This window comes from Orcinus orca, chromosome 17 (genome assembly GCF_937001465.1).
Source record: "Orcinus orca chromosome 17, mOrcOrc1.1, whole genome shotgun sequence".
Lineage (NCBI taxonomy): Eukaryota > Metazoa > Chordata > Mammalia > Artiodactyla > Delphinidae > Orcinus > Orcinus orca.
In genome coordinates, this window is record NC_064575.1 from 39,538,825 (window position 1) to 39,557,033 (window position 18,209).

The 18,209-nt window shown below is 35.1% G+C and overlaps 1 long non-coding RNA gene across 2 annotated transcripts in view; it reads right to left on the reverse strand.

The window, feature by feature from the left end:
* LOC125961634 (uncharacterized) overlaps positions 1 to 17,450 on the reverse strand; it is a 71,776-nt gene extending 54,326 nt beyond the window's left edge. Inside the window, exon 1 of one of the 2 annotated variants that reach the window (XR_007472583.1) lies at positions 17,150 to 17,450. This is a non-coding gene — a long non-coding RNA (uncharacterized LOC125961634). The remainder of the gene's footprint in view (positions 1 to 17,149) is intronic. The other variant, XR_007472584.1, reaches the window with a different exon arrangement.
* Positions 17,451 to 18,209: the final 759 nt, after the last annotated feature.

Genomic DNA, 18,209 nt, shown 5'->3' on the forward strand with positions numbered 1-18,209 from the left:
CAAATGATATAGAAAAGACATCAAAAGAATTTATTAAGTGATAAGAGAGAATAACTGGGAAACAGAGTGTGTATGAAATATATAAACAGTCTAGTTTACAAAGAACTACTTTATTCTTTATAGAACATTATTAGCCCATAGTCCATGTTATTCTACATTGGACACCAAGTATCTGTTAACCCTGTGAAATAATATGTAAGACATTATGTGCATTTATATAGTCTTTGTATAAAGGATGTGATGGAAGAGGACCTCTACGAATAGATAGAAAAGAAATTCTTGTAATTGTCTCTTATGCAAGCCAAAAGCGGATGGGGTAATTTGCCAGAAATAATACTATAAGGAATATAAGTAATTTGGTCCAAGTACACAGCTCTCTGGGTTGCAATATTCAAGAGTAAATTTTAGAATGTCTGGAAGCAGAGGTCTTACCCAGTGTTCAAGACATATGAGGTGTCTGAGAATTTCTCTGAAATCACACTGCACATCTTGTGTACATGCATGTGTGTGTGTATATTTCCTGGAGAGTCTTTAAAAGGCTCATAAGCTCTTTTATGGCACTTCTTCATTTCACTTCTGTGCTGGGCCTCCCCATTTATGAAAGCAGAAGTTTCAGCCTCTGAGACTTTGGGCACAAGTCAGCAGGTGGTGACAGTTTTCTCTTCCAACACTGCATCTTTTAAGCATTCTTAAGAAAGCAAGCAGCCATCAGTAATGAACATCATTCAAGTGACGTTCCGTATGTATGAACTGTATTTGAGACTAAAAGATGGGGAAGAGATGGGAAGTGAGTAGACACGAGACTGTTATAGGGCTGAGGAGAAAAGTGGCAGAATCTAATTATGATGGGATGAGTGGGAATACACAAATGAGGATGGGCAGAGGATGCATATCTTGGTATTTGGTATATACCACAGGCTTTTTTTCACCAAGTTGTCATTCTGTGTTTGGAAAACAAAATGGGGGGAAAAATGAAATCAAAGAGTAAGTCAGTGCTTGGCATATAATAGGAATGTAATAAATTTTGGAAAGACTCACACTACCATGGTGAAACTTTTCGTACTAAACATATATTTAGTATTAAACATATATTCATTTGCAGAACAGACAATAGTTGGACTTTTATATTACTAATGCTTACAATATTTCAACTTCTGGTCATCTTATACAAGTTCATTAGACCACTGATCGTTGTTGCAATAGAGTTCTGAAAGTTTAATTTTGAGATGTGAATGAGAAATGAGGTCATGGCACAGATGAAGACAGGCAATGAAACTATAAAATTGGTAAGCTTGGTCTATGAGAACCTATATGAGCAAAGAATCTGAAAAAGAATAGATATATGTATATGTATAACTGAATCACTCTGCTGTACACGTAAAACTAACACACTGTAAATCAACTATACTTCAATAAAATTAATTATTTTAAAATTAATTAATTAAAATTAAAAAATGGTAAGCTTGGTGAACTGTAGTTGACCTCGTTCAGCAAAGTATAAGTGGGCACTGGTTCTGGAGGATACAGGAGTGGTTTGAATAGAGAGAGGGCCAACTTTACTTCCTAACAGTAAGTTAAAATTAGGAGAATACAGAGATTATAGAATAATAATCAGAAAGTGGCATAAATGTAAGAAGCAGGCTGGCTCTTCTTACACTAGAGAAAGAGAAAGCTAAATTTGTGGTGGAGATGGTAAGGGAATCATTTGAAACAATCGAGATTTCAGTTGAAGTGAAGAGGTCAGAAAATATTAAGGATAAATAAAGCTTAGTTTATTCATTAGGAACATGGAAGTTAGAGTTAGTAAAAACCAGTCTCAAAATGGTAATTCTCTAATTTGATAATTCTGAACTAATCAGAAAAAAATATGAACTATAGTGCACATTAAGTCAATGTTGAGGAATAATGATGTATTTATTTGAGTACAATTCAGTTGTTACTTTACAATGCTTTAACAAAAGTACACATTAAATACATAGAATTTTATATGTACTATACTATATCTATAAGTATACTTTTTAGCATAGACTATTACAAAATTATCTAATCACTTAAAAGAAAATAGTATTTTCCTTCTCACAAAGTTCTGAAATTAAAGAAAAATATTATGAAGATATAAACTATTCACTGAAGTTTCTGAAATAATCAGAAAGCTTGAATCAAAGAGAGATTACATTTAAGAAGGATGTGTTATTGTTTAATTCAATGGTTAAAGAAATAGAAAAATTAAATGGGAACACTTTTCTGTTAAACTTTCCCCTCTGGCGGCTGGTATAAATAAGGGAGCTGGTATCGGACCCTCCATTTCCCTTGAACAGGTGTTAACTTCTTCCCAGAGTTTAACTTCACGGTTAAGAGCATGGCCTCTGGGCTCAAATCTTTTGTGCCTGAATCCTAGACATGTCACTTGTTAAGTGTGCAACTTTTGGCAAGTTTCTTACTTTCTCTAAGTCTCAATATTTACCTGTGTAATGTGGATAATATGTGTGAGGGTTAAATGCCACTGACAAACGGTAATTGGTGTACATTTAAGCGCTCAATAAATTTGGCTATCAGGAGGAGTTTGGACATAGAGGGAGATGGTAGATAGATTAGGAAGGGAAATGTGAGAATTCGTTTAGAATGAACAGTTTCGAGGAAGATAACAACTGAAGGGGGGGGTCTTCCTTCCCATTCAGCTGCTAGAAAAAGAGGTGTGTTTAACAGGACAGAGAAAACAGGTTGAAAACTGGTGGCCCTGTGGCCATTGGAGTAGGGGAAGCATGTTAGAAGTGTTTCACTCACAGACCGAAGAAGCTAAATACTACACATCCAACAGAGCTGTGGATATCTATTTAAGTATGTCTGTGGGTCTATCTGTACAAAGTTTCTCTTGAAAAGTCAGCAAGCGCTGTGAAGCTAGAGCTCCAATCCTCTCTGACAGTTGTTTAGGGGAGGGGCAGCAGCAGAGAAATCTCAGAGTGTAAGACAATCTACAAATACCTGCAGGGACATACATTACTACTTTCCACTTTCCTCCTGGTATCAGAGCTCTCAAAGTAGTTTATACCCTTTCATTGCCTTATTCATTCCCTTCATGCATCTTCCACAATCAGGCTTCTGTTTCACATTTTTTACTTCATTTTCCTCTGTAATGTTGTAATTGCAAAAATGAAGTGAACTTGCCTCAATCCTCTTCCTTCTTGTCCTCAATGAACTATAAACTGGTAAATATATATCTTTCTCTTATCTAGAAATCCACCCTTTAGGGTGTGAAATCCTACAATGTGTAAGACAAAATTGTTCTCTTATAATTAACTGTGTATATATAAACCTTCGCATTCAGTATATACATTTATTATATTCAGTTGTTATTCATAATATATTTATTCATATATATAATATATATTATATATATTCATATAATATATTCATAATATATTTATTCATATATATATAATGAATGTGAATATCAACTTTGTCCCCTTAAATTTAAGCCCTCCAGGTAATAAATATTTTTGTCTTTATGACCTACATAGGTCTCGAACACATATTCTTCCTTTTTTTCTTTTTCTTTTCTTACAACCTTTTCAAAATGCAGTAACCATTCTTAGCCCAAGAATAGATTTGACCTGTAGGCCATAGTTTGCTTACTGATGCTTTAAAATAAATAACTCTGAATTTGAGAAAAATACAACAAAACTCAATATTATCAGTTATTGATGTTGGATATGGTACACTCTAATGCAAGTGAGTGACAACAAGTACTATGGTGAGAATATGCTTATCAGTTCCCAACAAATCTGAGGAGTGAAGGTAAGTTGTGTGAAAGGAAAACAGAAATGGAGTCATTATTGGTAGGGAGCGCTCTCTCAAATGGAGCCTCTGAGGAAGCCACTGCGGAAGTGACTTAGGCACATCTCAGCCGAGATGGAATCTGAACTTTGACTACCTATTGCTTTGACACAGGCATCCAGAGCATCTGCCCACGTTCCAGAAACTCAAGATACTTATCGGACCCTTACCCTAAAATAACTTGTGACAGAGAATCCCTTAAGGACAAATATTTCCTTTCCTGCATCAGAGTCAATCATAATGCCTGCCAGACAGCTTTAACAACCTTGTACCTTTCATCTTTATAAGTCCCTGACTCTTTCTCTTCCATAAAACATCTTTGGGTTTTACCTGAATCTGTGTGTCCAGGATTGCAATTATTAAGACCCCAAATACAACTTTGTTCTCTGCAGCCTCGATACTGATTATTGTTCGACAAGTGGGCCCCATAGTTTACGAATAAGGGAGACAAGTTCTTACCTCTTGGTTCATGCCTCTGATCTCCTCTTTTTTGTTCAAATTAAATGTTATTTCCTAAGAATGACTGCCTCCTTATATGGAGATAAAGTTCTAATTTTCACCTTAGACCTAGTCATGTGACCGAGGAATTACTTTATTCCTCGGTCACATGACAAAGGAATGAGAAAATATACTCATTTTCTCAATCTCTTATGGACTGCTTTCACTTTGATCTGGCAAAAATGTTACTGTTGAGAAAATTGTTTCTTTTGCCTGTTAATTTGATCCCCTCAACCTTTTCTTGTACATTTTCTATGCTACATTTAATCAATTTAAATTACTCACAGTTGATTTCCAGGCCTACCAATATACACTTCTGCCTTTCAATACTCACTCACCTTGTTTCTTTGCATTTCTCTTTTCTGTCATTTTTGCTCCAAATTGCTCATATTTAAAAAGTCCTCTTGCAATATCATGCATAATTCACATATGTGAGGAGGAACAGCTGTAAAATCTTTCTGCCAAGGCATACACTCATTCACAATGCCCAGTGGTTTCTCAGTTGTGTGTAGGATTTTTCTGCTGGGATGGGTCTTTTATCATCTTCAAACATTCATGACTCAGCCACACATACTAGCTTCACAGAGTCTTCCCAGCTATAAAGTTTAGAACAAGCTTCGAGTCCCAAGTATCTGCTATGGTCTGAATGTTTTATACATTGAATTCCTATGTTGAAATTCCTATGTTGAAACCCTAATGCCCAATGTGATAATATTAGTAGGTGAACCTTTGGGAAGTGCTTGAGTCGTAACAGTGGAACCATCATGAATGAAATTAATGCCTTATAAAAGAGGCTCCAGAGAGATCCCCTGCCCTTTCTACCATGTGAGGACACAGGGAGTTGGTGTCAGCTTATGAACCAGGAAGAAGGTCCTCACCAGAAGGCAAACATGCTAGCACCTCAGTCTTGGACTTCCCAGCCTCCAGAACTGTGAGCAATAATTGCTGTTCTTATAATCTACCCAGTTGGTGGTATTTTGTTATAGCAACACGATTGGAGTAACATAGCATCTTTCTACCCTAGAGGAATAATTCCTAGACTAATTACCTAGTAAAATTTCTGCATTACCTCAACATACACCAAGTGATGCTGGATGAGGTGAAATCCAGAAACAAGGTTGCTGAAGAGTTTTGTCCTGATCTACTATCACATACTATCACATACCTCAGAGATACTACATATTTACTCGTGTTAGGAGCTTCACATGGCAGTGGTTTTCTTCATGGCAGTGTGAACACCAGCATCACTGCTACTTGCTACTCCTAAAGAAGCTTGAATGCCTCACTCCTCTTCCTTGTTTGAGAGCTATTCCAGTTTTCACTTGGCTGATCTTCAAGCTACGTATCATAAGTGCCCATTCTCTTGATTTTCAGGAACACTCATTACTATTATATCCCTCAGGGCAAGTTTAGAAGTTTAAAGCAATGAAGGGTAGCTTCTTATGATAAGAAAAAAGAATAAGGTGGATTGTTGTTCATTTATTGATCATTTATGAGTAGCTGTCATATGCCAGGCATTGGGGCATTGTGCTTTTGATGTCAGAAGCAGTCCCTGCTTTCAAGTGGTCTCTGGTAAAGCTGGGAGGGGTTTCAACTGGACAGAATAGTATAACATAATGAGTAGATATGTGCCAGGATAGGGTGCCAGGGTGGGAAGGAGGACACAGAGAAAGAACGAGTTTATCATGAAATATTTTTGAAGAACAGGACACCTGATTTGTGTTTTGAAGGAAATGTAGAAGTGTGAAAGACAACAAAAAGGTTTCAGAAATGAACATTCTAGGCAGAGGCTACAGCAAGATTTAAAAAGTAAGAGGGCACAAACCACAGAGCTGATCTCCCTGTGCTATGTGGCTGCTTCCCACTAGCTATCTATTTCACATTTGGTAGTGAGTGTATATATGTCCTGTGACCACCTAGAGGGGTGGGATAGGGAGGGTGGGAGGGAGACGCAAGAGGGAAGAGATATGGGGATATATGCATATGTATAGCTGATTCACTTTGTTATAAAGCAGAAACTAACACACCATTGTAAACCAATTATACTCCAATAAAGATGTTAAAAAAATAAAATTAAATTTTAAAAAAGACAAGAGGGCATAAAGAGCAATGGTGGTTCTAAAGAACTGCCAATAGGTAAGTATGACTGGAGTATAAGATCATTTGAGCAAGTAATGCAAAAGATACCAAAATTTGCACTGGATAATCTAACGTAAGGATATATCACCTTTCTCTTTTTCACTCTAGAAATATTTACTGAGCGACTCTTATGTGTCAATGATGGTTGTAGGTTCTGCAGGGAAAAAACCATGACTCTACCTGCACGGAATTTGCATTCTACCTAGGGAAGAGACAGAAAATAAACCAATACCAAAATACTGATGTATTGTTTGGCAGATGGGAACAAACATATGGAGAAAAATATATCAGAGATGGAATAGAGCATGTGTAGGTTAATGTGTGCACCTGCATGGGGATGCACAACAGTTGTTTTTTATAGGATGATCAAGGTCTCACTGATGTGGTGACATTTGACCAGAAACTGGAAGGTAGTCATATCCTATCTATTCTCATAACCTCTAGTATCATATTCTATTTATATGTGTATGGACTACTTTTCTAGAACATTTCCAGAAGATGAAATCGTAAATGCAAGGGCCTTTGGATGGGAGAACATTGAGTGTTGAAAGTACAAGGTAAGAGGCTGGTGTTGCTGGTGTGGAAAGAGTGAGAAGAGCGGTGGATAAACTGGAGAGCTGGTGGTGGTGAAGGGGGTGCAGAATAGATAGGGCTTTTTAGAGTCTCTTTAAGTACTTGTTCCCTTGTGGCTCCCCACCTCTTAGACAGAATCAAGGAAATGTCTAGCCCCAGGCAGTGGAGAATAGGCATTTGGGAGTTTTCACTAAAGAGTTAAGCTTAAAAGCCTAAAATCTTTATGGACAGAGAGAAATTTTGCTAAATTTCTTCTTTACTACATCAGAGAAATAGATGGATAAATCCAAAGAATTTTCCACAAAGGGAAATCACCATCAGGATTTGCATTTTTGTTTTGTCTTGTTTTTTAACGAGAGAAGGGAAATTACTGTTACTATTTTGAATCTGAGAAAGACTGGGGTAAAGAGAGGTTAAATGGCTCATTCACTGCAAAGCTGGGCTTAAGAGTAGGACAGTCAAGAGTGTTCTACGTGATGCCCTCGGCCAATCACTTCCTCAGAGGAGGGCCAATTACTTTTTTTCTTAATTAAATTAAATGAATTTATTTATTTATACAGCAAGTTCTTATTAGTTATCTATTTTATACATATTACTGTATACATGTCAATCCCAATCTCCCAATTCATCCCACCACCACCACCCTTGCCCTGCTTTCCCCCGGTGGTGTCCATACGTTTCTTCTCTACATCTATGTCTCTATTTCTGCCTTGAAAACCGGTTCATCTGTAACATTTTTCTAGATTCTACATATATGTGTTAATATACGATATTTGTTTTTCTCTTTCTGACTTACTTCACTCTGTATGACAGTCTCTAGGTCCATCCACGTCTCTACAAATGACCCAAGTTCATTCCATTTTATGTATGTACTACGTCTTTTTTATCCATTCGTCTGTCAATGGGCATTTACGTTGCTTCCGTGACCTGGCTATTGTAAATAGTGCTGCAATGAACATTGGGGTGCATGTGTCTTTTTGAATTATGGTTTTCTCTGGGTATGTGCCAGTAGTGGGATTGCTGGGTCATATGTTAATTCTACTTTAGTTTTTTAAGGAACCTCCATACTGTTCTCCATAGTGGTTGTATCAATTTACATTCCCACCAACAGTGCAAGAGGGTTCCCTTTTCTCCACACCCTCTCCAACATTTGTTGCTTGTAGATTTTCTGATGATGCCCATTCTAATTGGTGTGACTTTCAATACGCTTCCCTGGGGCACTAGTGATGATCTTCCCAATAGCTTGGGCAGCTTGGTGAAGAAGATCAGAGGCTGACTTCATTCAGCTTTTCATAGCTCTCCATCTTTCTACTTCCTAAATTCCCATTCCTTTTACTTGAGCAGTGGTTCATCAAATAAGTAACAGCAGCAGAAGTTTCTCCTAGAAACTTGTTGGAAATGCAAATTCCCAGCTGAGGCTCCGGAAATCATTGTTTTGACAAGCCTTCTGATTCTCGCTAAAGCTTCAGACCCATTGCTCTCCTGATCTGAGACAGAGGGAGAGGGGGAAAGATAGAGAAAGCCCAGGAAAGAATGCTGGAAAGTAAATTCAGATAGCTTTTTACATGGGGTTTTTACTGTGGTAACTTACAAATGGTTGAAAAACACCCACAAATTGAAACATGTAGCTACTTTAAGGACTCTAGCAGAAATCAATCTTATTCCCCATCTATTACTTAATAGGTCATTTCCTCATAGGGATGACTAACAACAATTCAACAGAAAATGCTTTTTATATTTAAATAACACTTTCTGTTCCAAGATGTCAAAATGTTTGACAAGTGGTCAAAATGCAGCTCACTAATATTCTCAACCCCATGGTAGTAAATAACCCACCTCTACCATCACTGCTGTTTACTGGTGATTTCTTGTCTGGGGAAGTTGAAGCGCCTTCGCTATCTCTGTAGAAAGTCAATGACTAAAGGAGGAAACGTCCTTCATCCTGGTTCCCATAGGAAACCAAATTGATAAATTACTCAGTGACTTCTATTATTGCATCTCAAGGATAGTTAACAATGCTCATCAAGGAAAAATCCCAAAGAACATTCTTGCCCTATCTCTGATTAAGCCTGATTTTGGAAAATCATCTGGCTCTATCTACATTTAATTACAATATGAATGCTACTTAATTCCCTATTACTTCTGATTACACAGGATCAATGCCACTTGAAGAGTAAGAAGCAAAGATTCACTACATTGGGGTCTCCTTGACAGCCAAGCCTGTGTCTTAGTCATTTTGACTCCCTAGTGACCAGCCTGGTATCTGGAATAGTATATGCGATCAGTAATTATTTCTTGAATGTATGATGTATGAATGAGTCAAGATATTTTTAGAGTTGGAGTCATGGATCAAGAGGAGACAACGTGGTTTTAAAAAAAAACTACTGGGGTGGGATAGGGAGGGTGGGAGGGAGGGAGACGCAACAGGGAAGACATATGGGAACATATGTTTATGTATGACTGATTCACTTTGTTATAAAGCAGAAACTAACACACCATTGTAAAGCAATTATACCCCAATAAAGATGTTAAAAAAAAAAAAAAAAACTACTACATTCTCAGAAGCCGGTGCTGCAATGAATGCTAATAACCACCTGACAATATCCTCTGTCATTGCAAATAATGTGATACCAACATCTACTAATCAATGAAAAAAAGACTTTCAGAATTCAAATTTGGATAGGATTTTGAGCTGGGGATTCCTCTCACCCACCTTTTCCTATGATAAAACTTGGAACTGTAGTGTCAACAGATAATATGCCAGTTTTTCATTTAAAATTGGAAAATATAATTTCGGAAGCATGAAATAAAACTGATGGGCAATTATCAGAATTTCCATCAATGTAAAAGCTTAATTTCTAAAATGCTGAAGGTTAGTTTATCAAAATACTGAAATTGCCTCATATCATAAGTCAAAGCACCCTCTCTTTACTAAAATAAGGAGCTATAAAGTTGCACAATTACTGTCAATAATTTTTTTACTTGGTTTGAAAAAAGTTGCTTGTTTTAAATAAAACAAAGTTCAACTGAAGTGACTATATATCATCAGTCTTGTAAAACTCCTTGTGTTAGACTTCTTCTGTCCCCAAGATGCCAACCATGCATATTAAACTGACTCTTGTTTTTTGCGTATGATTTCTGTACATCTTTCGTCTTTGAATTTTAATGTTAAGTACCCTTTCTTAGAGTGTGGATTGTAACCACTCTGTTTAAAACTCTATCACCAGTACCTAGAACAGTGCCTGCCACATAAGAAACACTTAATAAAGTTTCTAAATTATCTTGATTAAAATCCGTACTCATCCTAGCTTTAAGCACATGAAGACAGAAATAGGTTCCAACTGCATAAGAACACGTGAATAATCGAGAGTAAATGTTAACTAAAAGTACAAATTATCTGTTGATTAAAATACAGAACATGTCTGAGATTTGGAATTACTTCCTAATAACCCTGAGTCAGAGCTGTGGTAAAGGCTTACTGGGGGCATGTTACCATTTTCTGAGTACATACTCAGAAAAGGAAGAAGTTGATGAGAGAGCATGCAAGATTTTCCAGGCTCAAAATGGAACTTGACTCATCTGCATGGAAACATCCAGCGAAACACAGAAGAGCTCACTCTTCTGCTGGATTAAGCTCACCCTGGTGAATGGAATGGAACAGAAACAAGAGACTGAGGTCTAGGTTTTGAGGATCTTCACTCCACTTACCTGCTTTCACAGAACCAGGCAACGGACAAGAAGAAATGTGGAACTGTTGCTGTGTACCTCTAAACAAATACAGTCACCCTATGTAATAGAATGTGTCATAAATCTGACCAATCAGAATAATTCCTCCTTTCTTGGTGGTGTAGCTCTAATAGAAATGGACAGAGCTGGGCTCTCAGGGTGGGAAGGGGGGGGTTTCCTTCTGTTACAGGCTCTAAACTTTCTTCAATTTTCCTATGATTTAAGCCTAACTAAAATTTATGGACTTTTGAAAAAGAGTAGGTACTAAAATTAAATAAGCCGAGAGTGTTGAGGATGAAAAAAATGATAACAAATTTAAGAAAATGTAGAATTATTACTATGAGAATTACCAGAACTGTGTTTGTTCCAAATATGAGCCTGATATAGCATTTTAATTGTGAATAGAATTAAACAGAAATTCACTTGCTGTCTCCATCTGATAATATTACCAGAGACTTCCCTTAAGGAAATTTAAAATTATTTATTCCAGGTAAATCTCTACAAGTCCTTAATTTCAACCTTATTATAAGAAATAACACACAGTATCAACAAACTGGCAGAATTTTGACAATTCTCCTGCCTCCCTCCATTCCACCTTCTTTTCCTCTTTCCTTCCCTCCCTTTCCCTCCTCTTCCCTCACTCCCTTTCTTTCCACAAAGCAAGTAAATGGGTATATAGCAAATAGTAGGGATCACACGCTTTCATTACAGGGGTTGGGAATGTGGACTCTCACAAAAACAGACTTGATTTTAAATATTGTATTTGTGCCTTACTAGCTGTGTGACCATGAATAATTTAATCATTCTGTGCCTCAGTTTGTCCGGCTGTAAAATAGGTGCAAAGAGTACCTACATCTTAGGATTGTTGTGAGGGGGGATTCCAATTGGTTTTAAAACAGTATTTAGCACAGAGGAAGCATAATAATTATTATTTTTCACTTCTCTGAATATATAAAACATTTAGTATTGGGATTCATAGTCTCAAAATCTAACACTCACTGATGTGAATATCTGATTAGCTAAATGAAGAAAAAATTGTTATAGTAATTATTTCTTTAGTTTCTCGTTTTGTTTTTTTAACTGAAAACCAGAATCACAATTTCTTGGTATTATCTGTTATCAATGAACAGTAATAAGACTATAATATTATTTTTGATAAGGCACTGAATATTTGAAATGAAGAAAACTAAGAAATAGTAGTAAATAAACCTTTTCTTTTACTAATCCCAAGTGAAAGATGAAATTAATGATGATATATATGTGAAAACTCTGGAGAAGTCATACAGAAAGAACCTCCACTACTTGAGACACACTTGAAATTCAAATGACACTAAATGACTAATTCGTAAATCAAGAACCCTTCACTAAAATTAAAAACACAAATGCTTTCTTTTTCTTGATTTCTTGTAGGAAGTGAAAGAGTACTCGGTAGGTGTCAGACTATTTTAAAAAGCAGGTTATAGAAATGATATTTCAGGAGTGTAAAAATACTAAGGCAGATCTCATAAATGATTGGTATATTATTTAATTCAGGTTAGCATCAGAATTGTCAATGTTTGTTTATTAAGCAATGCAACCCTTTAGGTAGGAAGCATGGTTCTTTGGAGTAGTTGATAGACACAAAATACACAAACTGGAACATGGTGAAAAAACAGACAGTATAGATATTTTAAAATTAAACCTAGGAATTATTTAACATGGCCATTTCTTTGGGTTGAAGAAAGAAATTCATATAGATTTTCCTGGCTCAGGCTCCAGTGAGGACTATAGGCAAATTTGTAACTAAAGCAAGATTCAGACCTATTTCCATTTTTGTGCTTACCTCTTAAATATGTCCAGTTCCTACAGCATAGAGGAAAGCACTAGATTGGCCATGGCATGAAACAGGTTAGAATTCTGGCCCTGCCACTTAATAACTGTGCACGGCTTAAATGGGCAATTTGCTAAACTTCATGAATTTCAATTCCCACCCTCAAACTCCCCACCCTGGGCAAAATGAGTATAATCCTTTTTCTACCAACTCTAGAGAGTTAGGATGGTCTGAGGAGAAAATGTATACAAAAATGCTTTGAAAATTATTTAATGCTTTAAAAATATTATTTATCATTATTATTTCAAGATGGGAAAACTCCCCCTCCTCTAATATATTCAGTTTTTTATGGCCAGCTAGATCTTCCAGAAAGCTACATAAAACCTGAATATTTTAACAACACTCGGCAATGTTTAGATGTTAAAAAAAAAATTATCCAAACTGGCACATTTCTTCTTAAACAGTTCTAAAAGTAGTACATACATATTGCAATGAATTTGGGAATACAGAATAAGAACAGGAGAAAGTAAAGGTCACCCTGATCTGACTCTCTTATTTCTTGAGTTAACCATTGATAAGTAATTTTTAAATTTTCTTTGGGTCTTTTTTCTCTATGTGTGTGATATTCAAAACCAAGTTGTGAATATGCTGTATTTATTATTTAACGTTCTTCTCTTCTCACTTGACATTTTACAAAAAACAATTTTAATTTGTTAGTTTCTGTATTGTTTCCGATTCTAAGCATCATAAAATACTTAATAGTGAAGGTTACCTATGAGCTGTTATGTAAAAAGTAGTTCAGCATATATAACCTAAATAAATATATTAGAAATTCATATGCTTGAAAGCAGTGATCCCCAACAGTTCTGGAGCTAGGGGCCGGTTTCGTGGAAGACAATTTTTCCACCAACAGGGTGAGCGGGGGAGGATAGTTGGTTCAGGCTGTAATGCCAGCGATGGCGAACCATGGGGAGCAGCAAATGAAACTTTGCTAGCTCGCCCGCTGCCCACCTCCTGCTGGTCGGCCGGGTTCCTAACACAGCCAGGGGGTTGTGGACCCCTGCTTTAAAGGATATCCCTATGTTTTTATGTGATTGACCATTTCAAAAGTTTCATAGACAATTCCAATATTTATATTTAATTAAAGACCATGAAACTTTTTTTAATATTTTTAAATATTTTTAGTATTTTTAAATTTTAAATAAATTTTTTTTAGTATTTTTAAATAGTATTTTAAATTTTAAAATAAAAATATTTTAGTATTTTTAAATAAATAGTTAAAGATTACTTCATTTAAAAGCTGATAACAAACCTCTAGAACACTTCCTTCTGCTTAAGTGAGGTGTTAGATAAAAAATGCACTATAGAAATATAGATTATACTTGAGTTTAAATAAAAATCTGAATAAATACTATAGAATTGTTATCTCCCCTTTATTCTGTTAATAATTGGTAATAGGAATATTATGGAGAATGATTGAAGCTTGATAGTCATATGTCAATTACCAAGATCACATTTGTGTGGTGCAATGAATTTGCAAAGGTAGACTATCAAATATATTTTATTGTCAAAGGTGGTCTGCCAACTGGCAAGTCATTTCATAAGTTATGCTCTAAAATATATCATTTACTGATACCCAAGAGACATCTCAGTATGTCATTAATAGTGCAGAAAGCCAGGGATATTTTTGTCTTTATAATTAATTTGAGACAGCAGCTAATAAAAACCAGAATAATAACACTAATAACCTTCAAATTCATTTTGACCCTAAGCTATAGCAATCTCAACAGAAGTTAGTATGTTTACATGCCAAATTAAAATTCCTAAACTAGTATTACAATTGATGCAGTGTTTTTTATGAAATACTACCTGTATAATATTTCATTAAAATAATAAACTGAGAACAATATAGAAATGTCATAAATATTTGTGTCCTACAAAGGATTTAGAGGGAATTTCTGGTAGTATAAATTAATACATGATTAATCATATTACTTTTATTTATATAGCATCCAAACATACACATCCGTAATCTTATATGCCTTTACCATCAAAAGAAATATATTCCAGAATTAATTTTAAAAACACTGCTTTTACTGTGCTTATGTTTTCTAGTTGAGAAGTCTGGACTTTAAGCATTTTTAAATTATAGAACTAATCAGAAAGCAGGAGGAAACCAACAATACAACTGATGGCATTTGTTAATATAAGCCTTTGTGTAAAATTGTTATGAAACTAAGAATGGAAAAAGAATAGAATCATTAATCAACAAATGGCTATTTTAAAAAATCTAGTTAATAGTATACTACCTGGGTTATTCTCTTACTTGAAAAAATTACAGTATATTAGGTTGTCCTCATTTGGAACTATGTAGCTGCCACACTCATGTTTCTAGTTTTACTAGAAGAGTGCATTTTTTTGGTATAAGCGTAAGAAAACAAAAAAAACTGGAAAGTTCCATAGGGCAGTTTCCTTCCTCCCTCTCTCCAACAGAAAAAATAAGAAATACTGTACCTAACCAACAGATCTGATGATTCCAAAAGGGAAAAGTCTCTATTCTGAGACACAATTCAAGTCAGAACATTCCAAATTAGGATTTTGTAAGACACTGGAAAATTATGGCATGAAAAATAGAAGACTATTTCTAATGCACTATAAAATGTATTCCTCAAAGCAAAAGAGCTAATGGAAGGCCAGAGCACTTAATGGATAAAATATAATCAAATGAAACAGAAGCATGTTCCAAGCTGAAAGGCAACAATATCACTATTCTCACATAATTGGATAGTAGTTATAACCCAGTAAGATCAGGTTTAAAAACATTTAAATATATATAAATACACATATGTATAAATCACATATATAGTGCCTGAAGTAAATACATATTCGTATTCATATATTAAAGAATCACTTTGAAATTTTAAAAATATTTTTTTAACTATTGGAAAATAAACACCTAGTGAAAAACTAAGTTTTCTTTGCAAAAGTTGATTCTGGAAACACAGATTCTTCAAATGCTTCTCCAAGAACTTGTCTGTTTATTTTAAATATAATCAAATAAAAAAATAAAAATAAATAAATATAATCAAATATTTGAAATAGAAGGCAAATGTTCATGAAAACAGACATATATACATGCATATATATGCATATATATATTTACACACATAATTGGCTAAATATAATTAATACATATAATACACATAAAGTACAGATCTTCCTTAACTTACTCTGGCATTGCATCCTGATAAACCCAACATCAATTGAAAATATCATAAATTGTAAATGCTTATACTACACCCAATCTACCAACCGTCATAGTTTAGCCTAGTCTACCTTAAAGGTGCTCAGGACACTCACATTAGCCTAAAGTTGGGCAAAATCATCTAACATAAAGCCTATTTTATAATAATCTGTTGACTATCTCATTTGTTTTATTGAATACTGTACTGAAAGTGAAAACCAGAACGGCTGTTAAGTGTGTCAGTTGTGATCCAGTCGCTAAGTGGGAGGCGTGGCTTGCTGCTGCTGCCCAGCATCACAAGAGAGCATCATGCTGCTTATCAGTAGTCTGGGAAAAGTATAGTTTCTACTCTAAATTCGAAGTATACTTTGAAAAAATTCAAACTATACTTTCTACTAAACGAGTATCACTTTCGCACCATGGTAAAGATGAAAAATCGGTAAGTCGAACCGTTGTAATTCGGGGAATGTCTGTATATAAATTTTTGCGTAATATACGTGTATGCACATGTATATTTAAAACAGGAATTTAGACTGTTTGCTACAACTCATCTTAGAAGCAGACTATGCCCAAAATCTATGCCTCAAGCCTTTGGTGAATAGCTAATGAATTCAGTATTCAAACAGGGATTAAAAATATTGATTTGGAAATTAGGACAAACTTACTACTAAAAATGTTTTACACTTTTTACTTAAAAGAACATAGTTAGGTACACATGATTAGACTCTACCAACTGAAATAAATTATTGCCGATTTGGCTAGAGTTGTTGATTACCACAAAATTCTCTCTTGTGGACAACTATGGCTTACATATTAAATGGAAGGCTCTAGGCAGTTTTTGTACTTTTTTCCTTAGACCTAAATGGTCCACATAATGATAAAAAGTCAAATAAGAAAAAAATGTAAAATTATGTGCTTTTAAAGCCCAACAAAATGGTTATCATACTAAAGCTCCTCTGTATACTAACAGTGTAGTTTTTAGAGGCAGGTGTTTCTGGTACTAAAGTTTTCACGTTAATTGAGGCTCTATTTTTGCTTTCAGTTTAAAGGTGTTGCTAGTGATTGAATCTACTCAGTAGTGCACATTTATGAATAAGACTCTGAATATTAATATTCTTACATGTACTCTCTAAATTCATTGAGATTCAGTAAAATAGAAAGATATCATATACCAAGAAGATTCCTTTGTATATGGTGTACAATGGAGTAACAGATTAATTTTCCTTTTTGGACAACTTAATGATATTGATTAACATTAAAAAACTTCAACAGTTACACATGAAAAAAAAAGATTGGGGTACAAGGCAGATAATTAGTAGTATTACCTTCAAAGGCTTTTGTTAGAGGAAGTGAATGTTAACGACTCTTTATAAATTAAAGTTGCCCTCTCCCAGGAACTTCAACACTGTATCAGAAAAAAATAAAATAAAATTGTCAACTATTGCTTTTAAGAAAGGGAACAATTCCCATTTTCTATAACATTACTTCTGAAATCAACACCCTAATTCAACAACCTTCATATCATTTCTGATAATGAGTCAGTGAAAAGAGTGATTAGACAAATGGTACAATTCAGAAAGAAAATAAGACGCAGAAAGAAATTCAGAAAGAAAATAAGATGCCAACTGAGTTTTCCCAGGTCATCAATCAACTCCTTGCAGAGTTAAAAATAGAAGCTAAGACTAATTCCCACAGCTACTGCCAGATCAGAGCCTGACAACTTTGCATTGTGGTAGCTTCAACCTCTCCTGCTACTGGGATTACCTGCATTGAGACATCTTCCTATGAGGTTCAGTCATTTCAAGGTTTGGTTTAAAATGGAGAGGGGTAGGAAAAGGTTCATAATTTTAGGGAAAATCTGTGGTAATGAGATCTCATTGTAAACTGCTCACGAGAATTAGAAAGATAAAAATTGGAAATATTTACTAACCCTTACTATGTCTCAAACACTGCAGTAAGTTCCCTTTTATGTTATCTTCTTTCATCTTCGCAACAACCCTGTGATTTCCCTGTTTTAAATATCCAGAAACAATTCACAGTGGTTAAGTAACTTACCCTAAGTCATAGAGATAGAAAACAATAGAGGTAGGATTCAAACTAGGTGAGGTTCAAAGTTCAAATTCACTTCCTGAAAAACATGATTAGAACATAAATGGTAGCCAAAACTCCCCAAAATAAATTTAAAAATTAAAAGAAAGAGAGAAAGGAGGTGGGGAGGGCCTAGTGATCTGCATACCTTAAAAATAATGTTTAGAACTTTTTGATTGATCTTAAAAATGACCAAAAGCTAGCTGCCTTGGAGCTCTAAGAATAAAATTATTAACAAACTAAACAAAAAACATTGATTTTTATACTCACTCACTCTGAGATCAACCCAATTGCTTT